The 17,574-nt window shown below is 46.8% G+C and overlaps 53 non-coding genes across 53 annotated transcripts; all 53 read left to right on the plus strand.

Annotated features, from left to right (window-relative positions):
- The first annotated feature begins 116 nt into the window (after nucleotides 1-116).
- Nucleotides 117-235, plus strand: LOC146877956 (5S ribosomal RNA). Its single transcript, XR_014989462.1, has one exon. It is a non-coding gene; the product is annotated as a 5S ribosomal RNA (ribosomal RNA).
- A 218-nt stretch (nucleotides 236-453) lies between these two features.
- On the plus strand, nucleotides 454-572 carry LOC146877957 (5S ribosomal RNA). The gene has a single exon (XR_014989254.1). It is a non-coding gene; the product is annotated as a 5S ribosomal RNA (ribosomal RNA).
- Nucleotides 573-790: 218 nt separating this feature from the next.
- On the plus strand, nucleotides 791-909 carry LOC146877958 (5S ribosomal RNA). The gene has a single exon (XR_014989463.1). It is a non-coding gene; the product is annotated as a 5S ribosomal RNA (ribosomal RNA).
- A 218-nt stretch (nucleotides 910-1,127) lies between these two features.
- Nucleotides 1,128-1,249, plus strand: LOC146877959 (5S ribosomal RNA). The gene has a single exon (XR_014989428.1). It is a non-coding gene; the product is annotated as a 5S ribosomal RNA (ribosomal RNA).
- A 218-nt stretch (nucleotides 1,250-1,467) lies between these two features.
- LOC146877960 (5S ribosomal RNA) lies at nucleotides 1,468-1,586 on the plus strand. The gene has a single exon (XR_014989464.1). It is a non-coding gene; the product is annotated as a 5S ribosomal RNA (ribosomal RNA).
- Nucleotides 1,587-1,804: 218 nt separating this feature from the next.
- Nucleotides 1,805-1,923, plus strand: LOC146877961 (5S ribosomal RNA). The gene has a single exon (XR_014989289.1). It is a non-coding gene; the product is annotated as a 5S ribosomal RNA (ribosomal RNA).
- A 218-nt stretch (nucleotides 1,924-2,141) lies between these two features.
- On the plus strand, nucleotides 2,142-2,260 carry LOC146877962 (5S ribosomal RNA). Its single transcript, XR_014989465.1, has one exon. It is a non-coding gene; the product is annotated as a 5S ribosomal RNA (ribosomal RNA).
- A 218-nt stretch (nucleotides 2,261-2,478) lies between these two features.
- Nucleotides 2,479-2,597, plus strand: LOC146877963 (5S ribosomal RNA). The gene has a single exon (XR_014989467.1). It is a non-coding gene; the product is annotated as a 5S ribosomal RNA (ribosomal RNA).
- Nucleotides 2,598-2,815: 218 nt separating this feature from the next.
- On the plus strand, nucleotides 2,816-2,934 carry LOC146877964 (5S ribosomal RNA). Its single transcript, XR_014989468.1, has one exon. It is a non-coding gene; the product is annotated as a 5S ribosomal RNA (ribosomal RNA).
- A 218-nt stretch (nucleotides 2,935-3,152) lies between these two features.
- Nucleotides 3,153-3,271, plus strand: LOC146877965 (5S ribosomal RNA). The gene has a single exon (XR_014989469.1). It is a non-coding gene; the product is annotated as a 5S ribosomal RNA (ribosomal RNA).
- A 218-nt stretch (nucleotides 3,272-3,489) lies between these two features.
- Nucleotides 3,490-3,608, plus strand: LOC146877966 (5S ribosomal RNA). Its single transcript, XR_014989470.1, has one exon. It is a non-coding gene; the product is annotated as a 5S ribosomal RNA (ribosomal RNA).
- Nucleotides 3,609-3,826: 218 nt separating this feature from the next.
- Nucleotides 3,827-3,945, plus strand: LOC146877967 (5S ribosomal RNA). The gene has a single exon (XR_014989317.1). It is a non-coding gene; the product is annotated as a 5S ribosomal RNA (ribosomal RNA).
- A 116-nt stretch (nucleotides 3,946-4,061) lies between these two features.
- LOC146877968 (5S ribosomal RNA) lies at nucleotides 4,062-4,180 on the plus strand. Its single transcript, XR_014989471.1, has one exon. It is a non-coding gene; the product is annotated as a 5S ribosomal RNA (ribosomal RNA).
- A 218-nt stretch (nucleotides 4,181-4,398) lies between these two features.
- On the plus strand, nucleotides 4,399-4,517 carry LOC146877969 (5S ribosomal RNA). Its single transcript, XR_014989472.1, has one exon. It is a non-coding gene; the product is annotated as a 5S ribosomal RNA (ribosomal RNA).
- A 218-nt stretch (nucleotides 4,518-4,735) lies between these two features.
- Nucleotides 4,736-4,854, plus strand: LOC146877970 (5S ribosomal RNA). Its single transcript, XR_014989473.1, has one exon. It is a non-coding gene; the product is annotated as a 5S ribosomal RNA (ribosomal RNA).
- A 218-nt stretch (nucleotides 4,855-5,072) lies between these two features.
- Nucleotides 5,073-5,191, plus strand: LOC146877971 (5S ribosomal RNA). Its single transcript, XR_014989894.1, has one exon. It is a non-coding gene; the product is annotated as a 5S ribosomal RNA (ribosomal RNA).
- A 218-nt stretch (nucleotides 5,192-5,409) lies between these two features.
- LOC146877972 (5S ribosomal RNA) lies at nucleotides 5,410-5,528 on the plus strand. The gene has a single exon (XR_014989474.1). It is a non-coding gene; the product is annotated as a 5S ribosomal RNA (ribosomal RNA).
- Nucleotides 5,529-5,746: 218 nt separating this feature from the next.
- Nucleotides 5,747-5,865, plus strand: LOC146877973 (5S ribosomal RNA). Its single transcript, XR_014989319.1, has one exon. It is a non-coding gene; the product is annotated as a 5S ribosomal RNA (ribosomal RNA).
- Nucleotides 5,866-6,083: 218 nt separating this feature from the next.
- On the plus strand, nucleotides 6,084-6,202 carry LOC146877974 (5S ribosomal RNA). Its single transcript, XR_014989413.1, has one exon. It is a non-coding gene; the product is annotated as a 5S ribosomal RNA (ribosomal RNA).
- Nucleotides 6,203-6,420: 218 nt separating this feature from the next.
- On the plus strand, nucleotides 6,421-6,539 carry LOC146877975 (5S ribosomal RNA). Its single transcript, XR_014989475.1, has one exon. It is a non-coding gene; the product is annotated as a 5S ribosomal RNA (ribosomal RNA).
- Nucleotides 6,540-6,757: 218 nt separating this feature from the next.
- On the plus strand, nucleotides 6,758-6,876 carry LOC146877976 (5S ribosomal RNA). The gene has a single exon (XR_014989476.1). It is a non-coding gene; the product is annotated as a 5S ribosomal RNA (ribosomal RNA).
- A 218-nt stretch (nucleotides 6,877-7,094) lies between these two features.
- LOC146877977 (5S ribosomal RNA) lies at nucleotides 7,095-7,213 on the plus strand. Its single transcript, XR_014989895.1, has one exon. It is a non-coding gene; the product is annotated as a 5S ribosomal RNA (ribosomal RNA).
- A 218-nt stretch (nucleotides 7,214-7,431) lies between these two features.
- LOC146877978 (5S ribosomal RNA) lies at nucleotides 7,432-7,550 on the plus strand. Its single transcript, XR_014989478.1, has one exon. It is a non-coding gene; the product is annotated as a 5S ribosomal RNA (ribosomal RNA).
- A 218-nt stretch (nucleotides 7,551-7,768) lies between these two features.
- Nucleotides 7,769-7,887, plus strand: LOC146877979 (5S ribosomal RNA). Its single transcript, XR_014989318.1, has one exon. It is a non-coding gene; the product is annotated as a 5S ribosomal RNA (ribosomal RNA).
- A 218-nt stretch (nucleotides 7,888-8,105) lies between these two features.
- On the plus strand, nucleotides 8,106-8,224 carry LOC146877980 (5S ribosomal RNA). The gene has a single exon (XR_014989479.1). It is a non-coding gene; the product is annotated as a 5S ribosomal RNA (ribosomal RNA).
- A 218-nt stretch (nucleotides 8,225-8,442) lies between these two features.
- On the plus strand, nucleotides 8,443-8,561 carry LOC146877981 (5S ribosomal RNA). Its single transcript, XR_014989480.1, has one exon. It is a non-coding gene; the product is annotated as a 5S ribosomal RNA (ribosomal RNA).
- A 218-nt stretch (nucleotides 8,562-8,779) lies between these two features.
- On the plus strand, nucleotides 8,780-8,898 carry LOC146877982 (5S ribosomal RNA). Its single transcript, XR_014989481.1, has one exon. It is a non-coding gene; the product is annotated as a 5S ribosomal RNA (ribosomal RNA).
- A 218-nt stretch (nucleotides 8,899-9,116) lies between these two features.
- LOC146877983 (5S ribosomal RNA) lies at nucleotides 9,117-9,238 on the plus strand. Its single transcript, XR_014989429.1, has one exon. It is a non-coding gene; the product is annotated as a 5S ribosomal RNA (ribosomal RNA).
- Nucleotides 9,239-9,456: 218 nt separating this feature from the next.
- On the plus strand, nucleotides 9,457-9,575 carry LOC146877984 (5S ribosomal RNA). The gene has a single exon (XR_014989482.1). It is a non-coding gene; the product is annotated as a 5S ribosomal RNA (ribosomal RNA).
- Nucleotides 9,576-9,793: 218 nt separating this feature from the next.
- Nucleotides 9,794-9,912, plus strand: LOC146877985 (5S ribosomal RNA). The gene has a single exon (XR_014989483.1). It is a non-coding gene; the product is annotated as a 5S ribosomal RNA (ribosomal RNA).
- A 218-nt stretch (nucleotides 9,913-10,130) lies between these two features.
- Nucleotides 10,131-10,249, plus strand: LOC146877986 (5S ribosomal RNA). Its single transcript, XR_014989484.1, has one exon. It is a non-coding gene; the product is annotated as a 5S ribosomal RNA (ribosomal RNA).
- A 218-nt stretch (nucleotides 10,250-10,467) lies between these two features.
- On the plus strand, nucleotides 10,468-10,586 carry LOC146877987 (5S ribosomal RNA). Its single transcript, XR_014989485.1, has one exon. It is a non-coding gene; the product is annotated as a 5S ribosomal RNA (ribosomal RNA).
- A 116-nt stretch (nucleotides 10,587-10,702) lies between these two features.
- LOC146877988 (5S ribosomal RNA) lies at nucleotides 10,703-10,821 on the plus strand. Its single transcript, XR_014989486.1, has one exon. It is a non-coding gene; the product is annotated as a 5S ribosomal RNA (ribosomal RNA).
- A 218-nt stretch (nucleotides 10,822-11,039) lies between these two features.
- Nucleotides 11,040-11,158, plus strand: LOC146877989 (5S ribosomal RNA). The gene has a single exon (XR_014989487.1). It is a non-coding gene; the product is annotated as a 5S ribosomal RNA (ribosomal RNA).
- Nucleotides 11,159-11,376: 218 nt separating this feature from the next.
- On the plus strand, nucleotides 11,377-11,495 carry LOC146877990 (5S ribosomal RNA). Its single transcript, XR_014989261.1, has one exon. It is a non-coding gene; the product is annotated as a 5S ribosomal RNA (ribosomal RNA).
- Nucleotides 11,496-11,713: 218 nt separating this feature from the next.
- On the plus strand, nucleotides 11,714-11,832 carry LOC146877991 (5S ribosomal RNA). Its single transcript, XR_014989489.1, has one exon. It is a non-coding gene; the product is annotated as a 5S ribosomal RNA (ribosomal RNA).
- Nucleotides 11,833-12,050: 218 nt separating this feature from the next.
- On the plus strand, nucleotides 12,051-12,169 carry LOC146877992 (5S ribosomal RNA). Its single transcript, XR_014989490.1, has one exon. It is a non-coding gene; the product is annotated as a 5S ribosomal RNA (ribosomal RNA).
- Nucleotides 12,170-12,387: 218 nt separating this feature from the next.
- Nucleotides 12,388-12,506, plus strand: LOC146877993 (5S ribosomal RNA). Its single transcript, XR_014989491.1, has one exon. It is a non-coding gene; the product is annotated as a 5S ribosomal RNA (ribosomal RNA).
- A 218-nt stretch (nucleotides 12,507-12,724) lies between these two features.
- LOC146877994 (5S ribosomal RNA) lies at nucleotides 12,725-12,843 on the plus strand. Its single transcript, XR_014989492.1, has one exon. It is a non-coding gene; the product is annotated as a 5S ribosomal RNA (ribosomal RNA).
- A 218-nt stretch (nucleotides 12,844-13,061) lies between these two features.
- LOC146877995 (5S ribosomal RNA) lies at nucleotides 13,062-13,183 on the plus strand. The gene has a single exon (XR_014989430.1). It is a non-coding gene; the product is annotated as a 5S ribosomal RNA (ribosomal RNA).
- Nucleotides 13,184-13,401: 218 nt separating this feature from the next.
- Nucleotides 13,402-13,520, plus strand: LOC146877996 (5S ribosomal RNA). The gene has a single exon (XR_014989493.1). It is a non-coding gene; the product is annotated as a 5S ribosomal RNA (ribosomal RNA).
- Nucleotides 13,521-13,738: 218 nt separating this feature from the next.
- Nucleotides 13,739-13,860, plus strand: LOC146877997 (5S ribosomal RNA). Its single transcript, XR_014989433.1, has one exon. It is a non-coding gene; the product is annotated as a 5S ribosomal RNA (ribosomal RNA).
- A 218-nt stretch (nucleotides 13,861-14,078) lies between these two features.
- On the plus strand, nucleotides 14,079-14,197 carry LOC146877998 (5S ribosomal RNA). Its single transcript, XR_014989494.1, has one exon. It is a non-coding gene; the product is annotated as a 5S ribosomal RNA (ribosomal RNA).
- Nucleotides 14,198-14,415: 218 nt separating this feature from the next.
- Nucleotides 14,416-14,534, plus strand: LOC146877999 (5S ribosomal RNA). The gene has a single exon (XR_014989495.1). It is a non-coding gene; the product is annotated as a 5S ribosomal RNA (ribosomal RNA).
- A 218-nt stretch (nucleotides 14,535-14,752) lies between these two features.
- LOC146878000 (5S ribosomal RNA) lies at nucleotides 14,753-14,871 on the plus strand. The gene has a single exon (XR_014989496.1). It is a non-coding gene; the product is annotated as a 5S ribosomal RNA (ribosomal RNA).
- A 218-nt stretch (nucleotides 14,872-15,089) lies between these two features.
- On the plus strand, nucleotides 15,090-15,208 carry LOC146878001 (5S ribosomal RNA). Its single transcript, XR_014989497.1, has one exon. It is a non-coding gene; the product is annotated as a 5S ribosomal RNA (ribosomal RNA).
- A 116-nt stretch (nucleotides 15,209-15,324) lies between these two features.
- LOC146878002 (5S ribosomal RNA) lies at nucleotides 15,325-15,443 on the plus strand. Its single transcript, XR_014989498.1, has one exon. It is a non-coding gene; the product is annotated as a 5S ribosomal RNA (ribosomal RNA).
- A 218-nt stretch (nucleotides 15,444-15,661) lies between these two features.
- On the plus strand, nucleotides 15,662-15,780 carry LOC146878003 (5S ribosomal RNA). The gene has a single exon (XR_014989500.1). It is a non-coding gene; the product is annotated as a 5S ribosomal RNA (ribosomal RNA).
- A 218-nt stretch (nucleotides 15,781-15,998) lies between these two features.
- LOC146878004 (5S ribosomal RNA) lies at nucleotides 15,999-16,117 on the plus strand. Its single transcript, XR_014989262.1, has one exon. It is a non-coding gene; the product is annotated as a 5S ribosomal RNA (ribosomal RNA).
- A 218-nt stretch (nucleotides 16,118-16,335) lies between these two features.
- On the plus strand, nucleotides 16,336-16,454 carry LOC146878005 (5S ribosomal RNA). Its single transcript, XR_014989501.1, has one exon. It is a non-coding gene; the product is annotated as a 5S ribosomal RNA (ribosomal RNA).
- Nucleotides 16,455-16,672: 218 nt separating this feature from the next.
- Nucleotides 16,673-16,791, plus strand: LOC146878006 (5S ribosomal RNA). Its single transcript, XR_014989502.1, has one exon. It is a non-coding gene; the product is annotated as a 5S ribosomal RNA (ribosomal RNA).
- Nucleotides 16,792-17,009: 218 nt separating this feature from the next.
- On the plus strand, nucleotides 17,010-17,128 carry LOC146878007 (5S ribosomal RNA). The gene has a single exon (XR_014989503.1). It is a non-coding gene; the product is annotated as a 5S ribosomal RNA (ribosomal RNA).
- Nucleotides 17,129-17,346: 218 nt separating this feature from the next.
- On the plus strand, nucleotides 17,347-17,465 carry LOC146878008 (5S ribosomal RNA). The gene has a single exon (XR_014989504.1). It is a non-coding gene; the product is annotated as a 5S ribosomal RNA (ribosomal RNA).
- Nucleotides 17,466-17,574: the final 109 nt, after the last annotated feature.

Consider the following 17,574-nt stretch of genomic DNA (forward strand, 5'->3'; position numbering starts at 1 on the left):
AATCTCTTCAGACCAAAACAACCCACCTCACGTCCCCGTGCCCCCGCGCCGCGCCAAGTGTTCAAACTTAGGCCCAATGCGAAACCCATATGTACATTGATCGTGCAATACTTCACAGGTGCGATCATACCAGCACTAATGCACCGGATCCCATCAGAACTCCGCAGTTAAGCGTGCTTGGGCGAGAGTAGTACTAGGATGGGTGACCTCCTGGGAAGTCCTCGTGTTGCACCTCTTTTTTACGTTATTTTCTTTTCCCACGTTCTTTTCATCACTGTTTTCTTTTGCAATCAAATCCTAAATTATCACCTAAATCATTCCAACTGACTACTACCAAAATCTCTTCAGACCAAAACAACCCACCTCACGTCCCCGTGCCCCCGCGCCGCGCCAAGTGTTCAAACTTAGGCCCAATGCGAAACCCATATGTACATTGATCGTGCAATACTTCACAGGTGCGATCATACCAGCACTAATGCACCGGATCCCATCAGAACTCCGCAGTGAAGCGTGCTTGGGCGAGAGTAGTACTAGGATGGGTGACCTCCTGGGAAGTCCTCGTGTTGCACCTCTTTTTTACGTTATTTTCTTTTCCTACGTTCTTTTCATCACTGTTTTCTTTTGCAATCAAATCCTAAATTATCACCTAAATCATTCCAACTGACTACTACCAAAATCTCTTCAGACCAAAACAACCCACCTCACGTCCCCGTGCCCCCGCGCCGCGCCAAGTGTTCAAACTTAGGCCCAATGCGAAACCCATATGTACATTGATCGTGCAATACTTCACAGGTGCGATCATACCAGCACTAATGCACCGGATCCCATCAGAACTCCGCAGTTAAGCGTGCTTGGGCGAGAGTAGTACTAGGATGGGTGACCTCCTGGGAAGTCCTCGTGTTGCACCTCTTTTTTACGTTATTTTCTTTTCCCAAGTTCTTTTCATCACTGTTTTCTTTTGCAATCAAATCCTAAATTATCACCTAAATCATTCCAACTGACTACTACCAAAATCTCTTCAGACCAAAACAACCCACCTCACGTCCCCGTGCCCCCGCGCCGCGCCAAGTGTTCAAACTTAGGCCCAATGCGAAACCCATATGTACATTGATCGTGCAATACTTCACAGGTGCGATCATACCAGCACTAATGCACCGGATCCCATCAGAACTCCGCAGTTAAGCGTGCTTGGGCGAGAGTAGTACTAGGATGGGTGACCTCTTCCTGGGAAGTCCTCGTGTTGCACCTCTTTTTTACGTTATTTTCTTTTCCTACGTTCTTTTCATCACTGTTTTCTTTTGCAATCAAATCCTAAATTATCACCTAAATCATTCCAACTGACTACTACCAAAATCTCTTCAGACCAAAACAACCCACCTCACGTCCCCGTGCCCCCGCGCCGCGCCAAGTGTTCAAACTTAGGCCCAATGCGAAACCCATATGTACATTGATCGTGCAATACTTCACAGGTGCGATCATACCAGCACTAATGCACCGGATCCCATCAGAACTCCGCAGTTAAGCGTGCTTGGGCGAGAGTAGTACTAGGATGGGTGACCTCCTGGGAAGTCCTCGTGTTGCACCTCTTTTTTACGTTATTTTCTTTTCCTACGTTCTTTTCATCACTGTTTTCTTTTGCAATCAAATCCTAAATTATCACCTAAATCATTCCAACTGACTACTACCAAAATCTCTTCAGACCAAAACAACCCACCTCACGTCCCCGTGCCCCCGCGCCGCGCCAAGTGTTCAAACTTAGGCCCAATGCGAAACCCATATGTACATTGATCGTGCAATACTTCACAGGTGCGATCATACCAGCACTAATGCACCGGATCCCATCAGAACTCCGCAGTTAAGCGTGCTTGGGCGAGAGTAGTACTAGGATGGGTGACCTCCTAGGAAGTCCTCGTGTTGCACCTCTTTTTTACGTTATTTTCTTTTCCCACGTTCTTTTCATCACTGTTTTCTTTTGCAATCAAATCCTAAATTATCACCTAAATCATTCCAACTGACTACTACCAAAATCTCTTCAGACCAAAACAACCCACCTCACGTCCCCGTGCCCCCGCGCCGCGCCAAGTGTTCAAACTTAGGCCCAATGCGAAACCCATATGTACATTGATCGTGCAATACTTCACAGGTGCGATCATACCAGCACTAATGCACCGGATCCCATCAGAACTCCGCAGTTAAGCGTGCTTGGGCGAGAGTAGTACTAGGATGGGTGACCTCCTGGGAAGTCCTCGTGTTGCACCTCTTTTTTACGTTATTTTCTTTTCCTACGTTCTTTTCATCACTGTTTTCTTTTGCAATCAAATCCTAAATTATCACCTAAATCATTCCAACTGACTACTACCAAAATCTCTTCAGACCAAAACAACCCACCTCACGTCCCCGTGCCCCCGCGCCGCGCCAAGTGTTCAAACTTAGGCCCAATGCGAAACCCATATGTACATTGATCGTGCAATACTTCACAGGTGCGATCATACCAGCACTAATGCACCGGATCCCATCAGAACTCCGCAGTTAAGCGTGCTTGGGCGAGAGTAGTACTAGGATGGGTGACCTCCTGGGAAGTCCTCGTGTTGCACCTCTTTTTTACGTTATTTTCTTTTCCTACGTTCTTTTCATCACTGTTTTCTTTTGCAATCAAATCCTAAATTATCACCTAAATCATTCCAACTGACTACTACCAAAATCTCTTCAGACCAAAACAACCCACCTCACGTCCCCGTGCCCCCGCGCCGCGCCAAGTGTTCAAACTTAGGCCCAATGCGAAACCCATATGTACATTGATCGTGCAATACTTCACAGGTGCGATCATACCAGCACTAATGCACCGGATCCCATCAGAACTCCGCAGTTAAGCGTGCTTGGGCGAGAGTAGTACTAGGATGGGTGACCTCCTGGGAAGTCCTCGTGTTGCACCTCTTTTTTACGTTATTTTCTTTTCCTACGTTCTTTTCATCACTGTTTTCTTTTGCAATCAAATCCTAAATTATCACCTAAATCATTCCAACTGACTACTACCAAAATCTCTTCAGACCAAAACAACCCACCTCACGTCCCCGTGCCCCCGCGCCGCGCCAAGTGTTCAAACTTAGGCCCAATGCGAAACCCATATGTACATTGATCGTGCAATACTTCACAGGTGCGATCATACCAGCACTAATGCACCGGATCCCATCAGAACTCCGCAGTTAAGCGTGCTTGGGCGAGAGTAGTACTAGGATGGGTGACCTCCTGGGAAGTCCTCGTGTTGCACCTCTTTTTTACGTTATTTTCTTTTCCCACGTTCTTTTCATCACTGTTTTCTTTTGCAATCAAATCCTAAATTATCACCTAAATCATTCCAACTGACTACTACCAAAATCTCTTCAGACCAAAACAACCCACCTCACGTCCCCGTGCCCCCGCGCCGCGCCAAGTGTTCAAACTTAGGCCCAATGCGAAACCCATATGTACATTGATCGTGCAATACTTCACAGGTGCGATCATACCAGCACTAATGCACCGGATCCCATCAGAACTCCGCAGTTAAGCGTGCTTGGGCGAGAGTAGTACTAGGATGGGTGACCTCCTGGGAAGTCCTCGTGTTGCACCTCTTTTTTACGTTATTTTCTTTTCCTACGTTCTTTTCATCACTGTTTTCTTTTGCAATCAAATCCTAAATTATCACCTAAATCATTCCAACTGACTACTACCAAAATCTCTTCAGACCAAAACAACCCACCTCACGTCCCCGTGCCCCCGCGCCGCGCCAAGTGTTCAAACTTAGGCCCAATGCGAAACCCATATGTACATTGATCGTGCAATACTTCACAGGAGCGATCATACCAGCACTAATGCACCGGATCCCATCAGAACTCCGCAGTTAAGCGTGCTTGGGCGAGAGTAGTACTAGGATGGGTGACCTCCTGGGAAGTCCTCGTGTTGCACCTCTTTTTTACGTTATTTTCACAACCCACCTCACGTCCCCGTGCCCCCGCGCCGCGCCAAGTGTTCAAACTTAGGCCCAATGCGAAACCCATATGTACATTGATCGTGCAATACTTCACAGGTGCGATCATACCAGCACTAATGCACCGGATCCCATCAGAACTCCGCAGTTAAGCGTGCTTGGGCGAGAGTAGTACTAGGATGGGTGACCTCCTGGGAAGTCCTCGTGTTGCACCTCTTTTTTACGTTATTTTCTTTTCCTACGTTCTTTTCATCACTGTTTTCTTTTGCAATCAAATCCTAAATTATCACCTAAATCATTCCAACTGACTACTACCAAAATCTCTTCAGACCAAAACAACCCACCTCACGTCCCCGTGCCCCCGCGCCGCGCCAAGTGTTCAAACTTAGGCCCAATGCGAAACCCATATGTACATTGATCGTGCAATACTTCACAGGTGCGATCATACCAGCACTAATGCACCGGATCCCATCAGAACTCCGCAGTTAAGCGTGCTTGGGCGAGAGTAGTACTAGGATGGGTGACCTCCTGGGAAGTCCTCGTGTTGCACCTCTTTTTTACGTTATTTTCTTTTCCTACGTTCTTTTCATCACTGTTTTCTTTTGCAATCAAATCCTAAATTATCACCTAAATCATTCCAACTGACTACTACCAAAATCTCTTCAGACCAAAACAACCCACCTCACGTCCCCGTGCCCCCGCGCCGCGCCAAGTGTTCAAACTTAGGCCCAATGCGAAACCCATATGTACATTGATCGTGCAATACTTCACAGGTGCGATCATACCAGCACTAATGCACCGGATCCCATCAGAACTCCGCAGTTAAGCGTGCTTGGGCGAGAGTAGTACTAGGATGGGTGACCTCCTGGGAAGTCCTCGTGTTGCACCTCTTTTTTACGTTATTTTCTTTTCCCACGTTCTTTTCATCACTGTTTTCTTTTGCAATCAAATCCTAAATTATCACCTAAATCATTCCAACTGACTACTACCAAAATCTCTTCAGACCAAAACAACCCACCTCACGTCCCCGTGCCCCCGCGCCGCGCCAAGTGTTCAAACTTAGGCCCAATGCGAAACCCATATGTACATTGATCGTGCAATACTTCACAGGTGCGATCATACCAGCACTAATGCACCGGATCCCATCAGAACTCCGCAGTTAAGCGTGCTTGGGCGAGAGTAGTACTACGATGGGTGACCTCCTGGGAAGTCCTCGTGTTGCACCTCTTTTTTACGTTTTTTTCTTTTCCTACGTTCTTTTCATCACTGTTTTCTTTTGCAATCAAATCCTAAATTATCACCTAAATCATTCCAACTGACTACTACCAAAATCTCTTCAGACCAAAACAACCCACCTCACGTCCCCGTGCCCCCGCGCCGCGCCAAGTGTTCAAACTTAGGCCCAATGCGAAACCCATATGTACATTGATCGTGCAATACTTCACAGGTGCGATCATACCAGCACTAATGCACCGGATCCCATCAGAACTCCGCAGTTAAGCGTGCTTGGGCGAGAGTAGTACTAGGATGGGTGACCTCCTGGGAAGTCCTCGTGTTGCACCTCTTTTTTACGTTATTTTCTTTTCCTACGTTCTTTTCATCACTGTTTTCTTTTGCAATCAAATCCTAAATTATCACCTAAATCATTCCAACTGACTACTACCAAAATCTCTTCAGACCAAAACAACCCACCTCACGTCCCCGTGCCCCCGCGCCGCGCCAAGTGTTCAAACTTAGGCCCAATGCGAAACCCATATGTACATTGATCGTGCAATACTTCACAGGTGCGATCATACCAGCACTAATGCACCGGATCCCATCAGAACTCCGCAGTTAAGCGTGCTTGGGCGAGAGTAGTACTAGGATGGGTGACCTCCTTGGAAGTCCTCGTGTTGCACCTCTTTTTTACGTTATTTTCTTTTCCTACGTTCTTTTCATCACTGTTTTCTTTTGCAATCAAATCCTAAATTATCACCTAAATCATTCCAACTGACTACTACCAAAATCTCTTCAGACCAAAACAACCCACCTCACGTCCCCGTGCCCCCGCGCCGCGCCAAGTGTTCAAACTTAGGCCCAATGCGAAACCCATATGTACATTGATCGTGCAATACTTCACAGCTGCGATCATACCAGCACTAATGCACCGGATCCCATCAGAACTCCGCAGTTAAGCGTGCTTAGGCGAGAGTAGTACTAGGATGGGTGACCTCCTGGGAAGTCCTCGTGTTGCACCTCTTTTTTACGTTATTTTCTTTTCCTACGTTCTTTTCATCACTGTTTTCTTTTGCAATCAAATCCTAAATTATCACCTAAATCATTCCAACTGACTACTACCAAAATCTCTTCAGACCAAAACAACCCACCTCACGTCCCCGTGCCCCCGCGCCGCGCCAAGTGTTCAAACTTAGGCCCAATGCGAAACCCATATGTACATTGATCGTGCAATACTTCACAGGTGCGATCATACCAGCACTAATGCACCGGATCCCATCAGAACTCCGCAGTTAAGCGTGCTTGGGCGAGAGTAGTACTAGGATGGGTGACCTCCTGGGAAGTCCTCGTGTTGCACCTCTTTTTTACGTTATTTTCTTTTCCTACGTTCTTTTCATCACTGTTTTCTTTTGCAATCAAATCCTAAATTATCACCTAAATCATTCCAACTGACTACTACCAAAATCTCTTCAGACCAAAACAACCCACCTCACGTCCCCGTGCCCCCGCGCCGCGCCAAGTGTTCAAACTTAGGCCCAATGCGAAACCCATATGTACATTGATCGTGCAATACTTCACAGGTGCGATCATACCAGCACTAATGCACCGGATCCCATCAGAACTCCGCAGTTAAGCGTGCTTGGGCGAGAGTAGTACTAGGATGGGTGACCTCCTGGGAAGTCCTCGTGTTGCACCTCTTTTTTACGTTATTTTCTTTTCCCACGTTCTTTTCATCACTGTTTTCTTTTGCAATCAAATCCTAAATTATCACCTAAATCATTCCAACTGACTACTACCAAAATCTCTTCAGACCAAAACAACCCACCTCACGTCCCCGTGCCCCCGCGCCGCGCCAAGTGTTCAAACTTAGGCCCAATGCGAAACCCATATGTACATTGATCGTGCAATACTTCACAGGTGCGATCATACCAGCACTAATGCACCGGATCCCATCAGAACTCCGCAGTTAAGCGTGCTTGGGCGAGAGTAGTACTACGATGGGTGACCTCCTGGGAAGTCCTCGTGTTGCACCTCTTTTTTACGTTATTTTCTTTTCCTACGTTCTTTTCATCACTGTTTTCTTTTGCAATCAAATCCTAAATTATCACCTAAATCATTCCAACTGACTACTACCAAAATCTCTTCAGACCAAAACAACCCACCTCACGTCCCCGTGCCCCCGCGCCGCGCCAAGTGTTCAAGCTTAGGCCCAATGCGAAACCCATATGTACATTGATCGTGCAATACTTCACAGGTGCGATCATACCAGCACTAATGCACCGGATCCCATCAGAACTCCGCAGTTAAGCGTGCTTGGGCGAGAGTAGTACTAGGATGGGTGACCTCCTGGGAAGTCCTCGTGTTGCACCTCTTTTTTACGTTATTTTCTTTTCCTACGTTCTTTTCATCACTGTTTTCTTTTGCAATCAAATCCTAAATTATCACCTAAATCATTCCAACTGACTACTACCAAAATCTCTTCAGACCAAAACAACCCACCTCACGTCCCCGTGCCCCCGCGCCGCGCCAAGTGTTCAAACTTAGGCCCAATGCGAAACCCATATGTACATTGATCGTGCAATACTTCACAGGAGCGATCATACCAGCACTAATGCACCGGATCCCATCAGAACTCCGCAGTTAAGCGTGCTTGGGCGAGAGTAGTACTAGGATGGGTGACCTCCTGGGAAGTCCTCGTGTTGCACCTCTTTTTTACGTTATTTTCTTTTCCTACGTTCTTTTTATCACTGTTTTCTTTTGCAATCAAATCCTAAATTATCACCTAAATCATTCCAACTGACTACTACCAAAATCTCTTCAGACCAAAACAACCCACCTCACGTCCCCGTGCCCCCGCGCCGCGCCAAGTGTTCAAACTTAGGCCCAATGCGAAACCCATATGTACATTGATCGTGCAATACTTCACAGGTGCGATCATACCAGCACTAATGCACCGGATCCCATCAGAACTCCGCAGTTAAGCGTGCTTGGGCGAGAGTAGTACTAGGATGGGTGACCTCCTGGGAAGTCCTCGTGTTGCACCTCTTTTTTACGTTATTTTCTTTTCCTACGTTCTTTTCATCACTGTTTTCTTTTGCAATCAAATCCTAAATTATCACCTAAATCATTCCAACTGACTACTACCAAAATCTCTTCAGACCAAAACAACCCACCTCACGTCCCCGTGCCCCCGCGCCGCGCCAAGTGTTCAAACTTAGGCCCAATGCGAAACCCATATGTACATTGATCGTGCAATACTTCACAGGTGCGATCATACCAGCACTAATGCACCGGATCCCATCAGAACTCCGCAGTTAAGCGTGCTTGGGCGAGAGTAGTACTAGGATGGGTGACCTCCTGGGAAGTCCTCGTGTTGCACCTCTTTTTTACGTTATTTTCTTTTCCCAAGTTCTTTTCATCACTGTTTTCTTTTGCAATCAAATCCTAAATTATCACCTAAATCATTCCAACTGACTACTACCAAAATCTCTTCAGACCAAAACAACCCACCTCACGTCCCCGTGCCCCCGCGCCGCGCCAAGTGTTCAAACTTAGGCCCAATGCGAAACCCATATGTACATTGATCGTGCAATACTTCACAGGTGCGATCATACCAGCACTAATGCACCGGATCCCATCAGAACTCCGCAGTTAAGCGTGCTTGGGCGAGAGTAGTACTAGGATGGGTGACCTCCTGGGAAGTCCTCGTGTTGCACCTCTTTTTTACGTTATTTTCTTTTCCCAAGTTCTTTTCATCACTGTTTTCTTTTGCAATCAAATCCTAAATTATCACCTAAATCATTCCAACTGACTACTACCAAAATCTCTTCAGACCAAAACAACCCACCTCACGTCCCCGTGCCCCCGCGCCGCGCCAAGTGTTCAAACTTAGGCCCAATGCGAAACCCATATGTACATTGATCGTGCAATACTTCACAGGTGCGATCATACCAGCACTAATGCACCGGATCCCATCAGAACTCCGCAGTTAAGCGTGCTTGGGCGAGAGTAGTACTAGGATGGGTGACCTCTTCCTGGGAAGTCCTCGTGTTGCACCTCTTTTTTACGTTATTTTCTTTTCCTACGTTCTTTTCATCACTGTTTTCTTTTGCAATCAAATCCTAAATTATCACCTAAATCATTCCAACTGACTACTACCAAAATCTCTTCAGACCAAAACAACCCACCTCACGTCCCCGTGCCCCCGCGCCGCGCCAAGTGTTCAAACTTAGGCCCAATGCGAAACCCATATGTACATTGATCGTGCAATACTTCACAGGTGCGATCATACCAGCACTAATGCACCGGATCCCATCAGAACTCCGCAGTTAAGCGTGCTTGGGCGAGAGTAGTACTAGGATGGGTGACCTCCTGGGAAGTCCTCGTGTTGCACCTCTTTTTTACGTTATTTTCTTTTCCTACGTTCTTTTCATCACTGTTTTCTTTTGCAATCAAATCCTAAATTATCACCTAAATCATTCCAACTGACTACTACCAAAATCTCTTCAGACCAAAACAACCCACCTCACGTCCCCGTGCCCCCGCGCCGCGCCAAGTGTTCAAACTTAGGCCCAATGCGAAACCCATATGTACATTGATCGTGCAATACTTCACAGGTGCGATCATACCAGCACTAATGCACCGGATCCCATCAGAACTCCGCAGTTAAGCGTGCTTGGGCGAGAGTAGTACTAGGATGGGTGACCTCCTGGGAAGTCCTCGTGTTGCACCTCTTTTTTACGTTATTTTCTTTTCCTACGTTCTTTTCATCACTGTTTTCTTTTGCAATCAAATCCTAAATTATCACCTAAATCATTCCAACTGACTACTACCAAAATCTCTTCAGACCAAAACAACCCACCTCACGTCCCCGTGCCCCCGCGCCGCGCCAAGTGTTCAAACTTAGGCCCAATGCGAAACCCATATGTACATTGATCGTGCAATACTTCACAGGTGCGATCATACCAGCACTAATGCACCGGATCCCATCAGAACTCCGCAGTTAAGCGTGCTTGGGCGAGAGTAGTACTAGGATGGGTGACCTCCTGGGAAGTCCTCGTGTTGCACCTCTTTTTTACGTTATTTTCTTTTCCTACGTTCTTTTCATCACTGTTTTCTTTTGCAATCAAATCCTAAATTATCACCTAAATCATTCCAACTGACTACTACCAAAATCTCTTCAGACCAAAACAACCCACCTCACGTCCCCGTGCCCCCGCGCCGCGCCAAGTGTTCAAACTTAGGCCCAATGCGAAACCCATATGTACATTGATCGTGCAATACTTCACAGGTGCGATCATACCAGCACTAATGCACCGGATCCCATCAGAACTCCGCAGTTAAGCGTGCTTGGGCGAGAGTAGTACTAGGATGGGTGACCTCCTGGGAAGTCCTCGTGTTGCACCTCTTTTTTACGTTATTTTCACAACCCACCTCACGTCCCCGTGCCCCCGCGCCGCGCCAAGTGTTCAAACTTAGGCCCAATGCGAAACCCATATGTACATTGATCGTGCAATACTTCACAGGTGCGATCATACCAGCACTAATGCACCGGATCCCATCAGAACTCCGCAGTTAAGCGTGCTTGGGCGAGAGTAGTACTAGGATGGGTGACCTCCTGGGAAGTCCTCGTGTTGCACCTCTTTTTTACGTTATTTTCTTTTCCTACGTTCTTTTCATCACTGTTTTCTTTTGCAATCAAATCCTAAATTATCACCTAAATCATTCCAACTGACTACTACCAAAATCTCTTCAGACCAAAACAACCCACCTCACGTCCCCGTGCCCCCGCGCCGCGCCAAGTGTTCAAACTTAGGCCCAATGCGAAACCCATATGTACATTGATCGTGCAATACTTCACAGGTGCGATCATACCAGCACTAATGCACCGGATCCCATCAGAACTCCGCAGTTAAGCGTGCTTGGGCGAGAGTAGTACTAGGATGGGTGACCTCCTGGGAAGTCCTCGTGTTGCACCTCTTTTTTACGTTATTTTCTTTTCCCACGTTCTTTTCATCACTGTTTTCTTTTGCAATCAAATCCTAAATTATCACCTAAATCATTCCAACTGACTACTACCAAAATCTCTTCAGACCAAAACAACCCACCTCACGTCCCCGTGCCCCCGCGCCGCGCCAAGTGTTCAAACTTAGGCCCAATGCGAAACCCATATGTACATTGATCGTGCAATACTTCACAGGTGTGATCATACCAGCACTAATGCACCGGATCCCATCAGAACTCCGCAGTTAAGCGTGCTTGGGCGAGAGTAGTACTAAGATGGGTGACCTCCTGGGAAGTCCTCGTGTTGCACCTCTTTTTTACGTTATTTTCTTTTCCTACGTTCTTTTCATCACTGTTTTCTTTTGCAATCAAATCCTAAATTATCACCTAAATCATTCCAACTGACTACTACCAAAATCTCTTCAGACCAAAACAACCCACCTCACGTCCCCGTGCCCCCGCGCCGCGCCAAGTGTTCAAACTTAGCCCCAATGCGAAACCCATATGTACATTGATCGTGCAATACTTCACAGGTGCGATCATACCAGCACTAATGCACCGGATCCCATCAGAACTCCGCAGTTAAGCGTGCTTGGGCGAGAGTAGTACTAGGATGGGTGACCTCCTGGGAAGTCCTCGTGTTGCACCTCTTTTTTACGTTATTTTCTTTTCCTACGTTCTTTTCATCACTGTTTTCTTTTGCAATCAAATCCTAAATTATCACCTAAATCATTCCAACTGACTACTACCAAAATCTCTTCAGACCAAAACAACCCACCTCACGTCCCCGTGCCCCCGCGCCGCGCCAAGTGTTCAAACTTAGGCCCAATGCGAAACCCATATGTACATTGATCGTGCAATACTTCACAGGTGCGATCATACCAGCACTAATGCACCGGATCCCATCAGAACTCCGCAGTTAAGCGTGCTTGGGCGAGAGTAGTACTAGGATGGGTGACCTCCTGGGAAGTCCTCGTGTTGCACCTCTTTTTTACGTTATTTTCTTTTCCCACGTTCTTTTCATCACTGTTTTCTTTTGCAATCAAATCCTAAATTATCACCTAAATCATTCCAACTGACTACTACCAAAATCTCTTCAGACCAAAACAACCCACCTCACGTCCCCGTGCCCCCGCGCCGCGCCAAGTGTTCAAACTTAGGCCCAATGCGAAACCCATATGTACATTGATCGTGCAATACTTCACAGGTGCGATCATACCAGCACTAATGCACCGGATCCCATCAGAACTCCGCAGTTAAGCGTGCTTGGGCGAGAGTAGTACTAGGATGGGTGACCTCCTGGGAAGTCCTCGTGTTGCACCTCTTTTTTACGTTATTTTCTTTTCCTACGTTCTTTTCATCACTGTTTTCTTTTGCAATCAAATCCTAAATTATCACCTAAATCATTCCAACTGACTACTACCAAAATCTCTTCAGACCAAAACAACCCACCTCACGTCCCCGTGCCCCCGCGCCGCGCCAAGTGTTCAAACTTAGGCCCAATGCGAAACCCATATGTACATTGATCGTGCAATACTTCACAGGTGCGATCATACCAGCACTAATGCACCGGATCCCATCAGAACTCCGCAGTTAAGCGTGCTTGGGCGAGAGTAGTACTAGGATGGGTGACCTCCTGGGAAGTCCTCGTGTTGCACCTCTTTTTTACGTTATTTTCTTTTCCCAAGTTCTTTTCATCACTGTTTTCTTTTGCAATCAAATCCTAAATTATCACCTAAATCATTCCAACTGACTACTACCAAAATCTCTTCAGACCAAAACAACCCACCTCACGTCCCCGTGCCCCCGCGCCGCGCCAAGTGTTCAAACTTAGGCCCAATGCGAAACCCATATGTACATTGATCGTGCAATACTTCACAGGTGCGATCATACCAGCACTAATGCACCGGATCCCATCAGAACTCCGCAGTTAAGCGTGCTTGGGCGAGAGTAGTACTAGGATGGGTGACCTCTTCCTGGGAAGTCCTCGTGTTGCACCTCTTTTTTACGTTATTTTCTTTTCCTACGTTCTTTTCATCACTGTTTTCTTTTGCAATCAAATCCTAAATTATCACCTAAATCATTCCAACTGACTACTACCAAAATCTCTTCAGACCAAAACAACCCACCTCACGTCCCCGTGCCCCCGCGCCGCGCCAAGTGTTCAAACTTAGGCCCAATGCGAAACCCATATGTACATTGATCGTGCAATACTTCACAGGTGCGATCATACCAGCACTAATGCACCGGATCCCATCAGAACTCCGCAGTTAAGCGTGCTTGGGCGAGAGTAGTACTAGGATGGGTGACCTCCTGGGAAGTCCTCGTGTTGCACCTCTTTTTTACGTTATTTTCTTTTCCCAAGTTCTTTTCATCACTGTTTTCTTTTGCAATCAAATCCTAAATTATCACCTAAATCATTCCAACTGACTACTACCAAAATCTCTTCAGACCAAAACAACCCACCTCACGTCCCCGTGCCCCCGCGCCGCGCCAAGTGTTCAAACTTAGGCCCAATGCGAAACCCATATGTACATTGATCGTGCAATACTTCACAGGTGCGATCATACCAGCACTAATGCACCGGATCCCATCAGAACTCCGCAGTTAAGCGTGCTTGGGCGAGAGTAGTACTAGGATGGGTGACCTCTTCCTGGGAAGTCCTCGTGTTGCACCTCTTTTTTACGTTATTTTCTTTTCCTACGTTCTTTTCATCACTGTTTTCTTTTGCAATCAAATCCTAAATTATCACCTAAATCATTCCAACTGACTACTACCAAAATCTCTTCAGACCAAAACAACCCACCTCACGTCCCCGTGCCCCCGCGCCGCGCCAAGTGTTCAAACTTAGGCCCAATGCGAAACCCATATGTACATTGATCGTGCAATACTTCACAGGTGCGATCATACCAGCACTAATGCACCGGATCCCATCAGAACTCCGCAGTTAAGCGTGCTTGGGCGAGAGTAGTACTAGGATGGGTGACCTCCTGGGAAGTCCTCGTGTTGCACCTCTTTTTTACGTTATTTTCTTTTCCTACGTTCTTTTCATCACTGTTTTCTTTTGCAATCAAATCCTAAATTATCACCTAAATCATTCCAACTGACTACTACCAAAATCTCTTCAGACCAAAACAACCCACCTCACGTCCCCGTGCCCCCGCGCCGCGCCAAGTGTTCAAACTTAGGCCCAATGCGAAACCCATATGTACATTGATCGTGCAATACTTCACAGGTGCGATCATACCAGCACTAATGCACCGGATCCCATCAGAACTCCGCAGTTAAGCGTGCTTGGGCGAGAGTAGTACTAGGATGGGTGACCTCCTGGGAAGTCCTCGTGTTGCACCTCTTTTTTACGTTATTTTCTTTTCCTACGTTCTTTTCATCACTGTTTTCTTTTGCAATCAAATCCTAAATTATCACCTAAATCATTCCAACTGACTACTACCAAAATCTCTTCAGACCAAAACAACCCACCTCACGTCCCCGTGCCCCCGCGCCGCGCCAAGTGTTCAAACTTAGGCCCAATGCGAAACCCATATGTACATTGATCGTGCAATACTTCACAGGTGCGATCATACCAGCACTAATGCACCGGATCCCATCAGAACTCCGCAGTTAAGCGTGCTTGGGCGAGAGTAGTACTAGGATGGGTGACCTCCTGGGAAGTCCTCGTGTTGCACCTCTTTTTTACGTTATTTTCTTTTCCTACGTTCTTTTCATCACTGTTTTCTTTTGCAATCAAATCCTAAATTATCACCTAAATCATTCCAACTGACTACTACCAAAATCTCTTCAGACCAAAACAACCCACCTCACGTCCCCGTGCCCCCGCGCCGCGCCAAGTGTTCAAACTTAGGCCCAATGCGAAACCCATATGTACATTGATCGTGCAATACTTCACAGGTGCGATCATACCAGCACTAATGCACCGGATCCCATCAGAACTCCGCAGTTAAGCGTGCTTGGGCGAGAGTAGTACTAGGATGGGTGACCTCCTGGGAAGTCCTCGTGTTGCACCTCTTTTTTACGTTATTTTCACAACCCACCTCACGTCCCCGTGCCCCCGCGCCGCGCCAAGTGTTCAAACTTAGGCCCAATGCGAAACCCATATGTACATTGATCGTGCAATACTTCACAGGTGCGATCATACCAGCACTAATGCACCGGATCCCATCAGAACTCCGCAGTTAAGCGTGCTTGGGCGAGAGTAGTACTAGGATGGGTGACCTCCTGGGAAGTCCTCGTGTTGCACCTCTTTTTTACGTTATTTTCTTTTCCTACGTTCTTTTCATCACTGTTTTCTTTTGCAATCAAATCCTAAATTATCACCTAAATCATTCCAACTGACTACTACCAAAATCTCTTCAGACCAAAACAACCCACCTCACGTCCCCGTGCCCCCGCGCCGCGCCAAGTGTTCAAACTTAGGCCCAATGCGAAACCCATATGTACATTGATCGTGCAATACTTCACAGGTGCGATCATACCAGCACTAATGCACCGGATCCCATCAGAACTCCGCAGTTAAGCGTGCTTGGGCGAGAGTAGTACTAGGATGGGTGACCTCCTGGGAAGTCCTCGTGTTGCACCTCTTTTTTACGTTATTTTCTTTTCCCACGTTCTTTTCATCACTGTTTTCTTTTGCAATCAAATCCTAAATTATCACCTAAATCATTCCAACTGACTACTACCAAAATCTCTTCAGACCAAAACAACCCACCTCACGTCCCCGTGCCCCCGCGCCGCGCCAAGTGTTCAAACTTAGGCCCAATGCGAAACCCATATGTACATTGATCGTGCAATACTTCACAGGTGTGATCATACCAGCACTAATGCACCGGATCCCATCAGAACTCCGCAGTTAAGCGTGCTTGGGCGAGAGTAGTACTAAGATGGGTGACCTCCTGGGAAGTCCTCGTGTTGCACCTCTTTTTTACGTTATTTTCTTTTCCTACGTTCTTTTCATCACTGTTTTCTTTTGCAATCAAATCCTAAATTATCACCTAAATCATTCCAACTGACTACTACCAAAATCTCTTCAGACCAAAACAACCCACCTCACGTCCCCGTGCCCCCGCGCCGCGCCAAGTGTTCAAACTTAGCCCCAATGCGAAACCCATATGTACATTGATCGTGCAATACTTCACAGGTGCGATCATACCAGCACTAATGCACCGGATCCCATCAGAACTCCGCAGTTAAGCGTGCTTGGGCGAGAGTAGTACTAGGATGGGTGACCTCCTGGGAAGTCCTCGTGTTGCACCTCTTTTTTACGTTATTTTCTTTTCCTACGTTCTTTTCATCACTGTTTTCTTTTGCAATCAAATCCTAAATTATCACCTAAATCATTCCAACTGACTACTACCAAAATCTCTTCAGACCAAAACAACCCACCTCACGTCCCCGTGCCCCCGCGCCGCGCCAAGTGTTCAAACTTAGGCCCAATGCGAAACCCATATGTACATTGATCGTGCAATACTTCACAGGTGCGATCATACCAGCACTAATGCACCGGATCCCATCAGAACTCCGCAGTTAAGCGTGCTTGGGCGAGAGTAGTACTAGGATGGGTGACCTCCTGGGAAGTCCTCGTGTTGCACCTCTTTTTTACGTTATTTTCTTTTCCCACGTTCTTTTCATCACTGTTTTCTTTTGCAATCAAATCCTAAATTATCACCTAAATCATTCCAACTGACTACTACCAAAATCTCTTCAGACCAAAACAACCCACCTCACGTCCCCGTGCCCCCGCGCCGCGCCAAGTGTTCAAACTTAGGCCCAATGCGAAACCCATATGTACATTGATCGTGCAATACTTCACAGGTGCGATCATACCAGCACTAATGCACCGGATCCCATCAGAACTCCGCAGTTAAGCGTGCTTGGGCGAGAGTAGTACTAGGATGGGTGACCTCCTGGGAAGTCCTCGTGTTGCACCTCTTTTTTACGTTATTTTCTTTTCCTACGTTCTTTTCATCACTGTTTTCTTTTGCAATCAAATCCTAAATTATCACCTAAATCATTCCAACTGACTACTACCAAAATCTCTTCAGACCAAAACAACCCACCTCACGTCCCCGTGCCCCCGCGCCGCGCCAAGTGTTCAAACTTAGGCCCAATGCGAAACCCATATGTACATTGATCGTGCAATACTTCACAGGTGCGATCATACCAGCACTAATGCACCGGATCCCATCAGAACTCCGCAGTTAAGCGTGCTTGGGCGAGAGTAGTACTAGGATGGGTGACCTCCTGGGAAGTCCTCGTGTTGCACCTCTTTTTTACGTTATTTTCTTTTCCCAAGTTCTTTTCATCACTGTTTTCTTTTGCAATCAAATCCTAAATTATCACCTAAATCATTCCAACTGACTACTACCAAAATCTCT

The sequence above is a fragment of the Vigna unguiculata genome, unplaced genomic scaffold (genome assembly GCF_037176805.1).
Source record: "Vigna unguiculata cultivar grain cowpea cultivar isolate G323 ecotype 2 unplaced genomic scaffold, ASM3717680v1 ptg000026l_ERROPOS8475000, whole genome shotgun sequence".
NCBI lineage: Eukaryota > Viridiplantae > Streptophyta > Magnoliopsida > Fabales > Fabaceae > Vigna > Vigna unguiculata.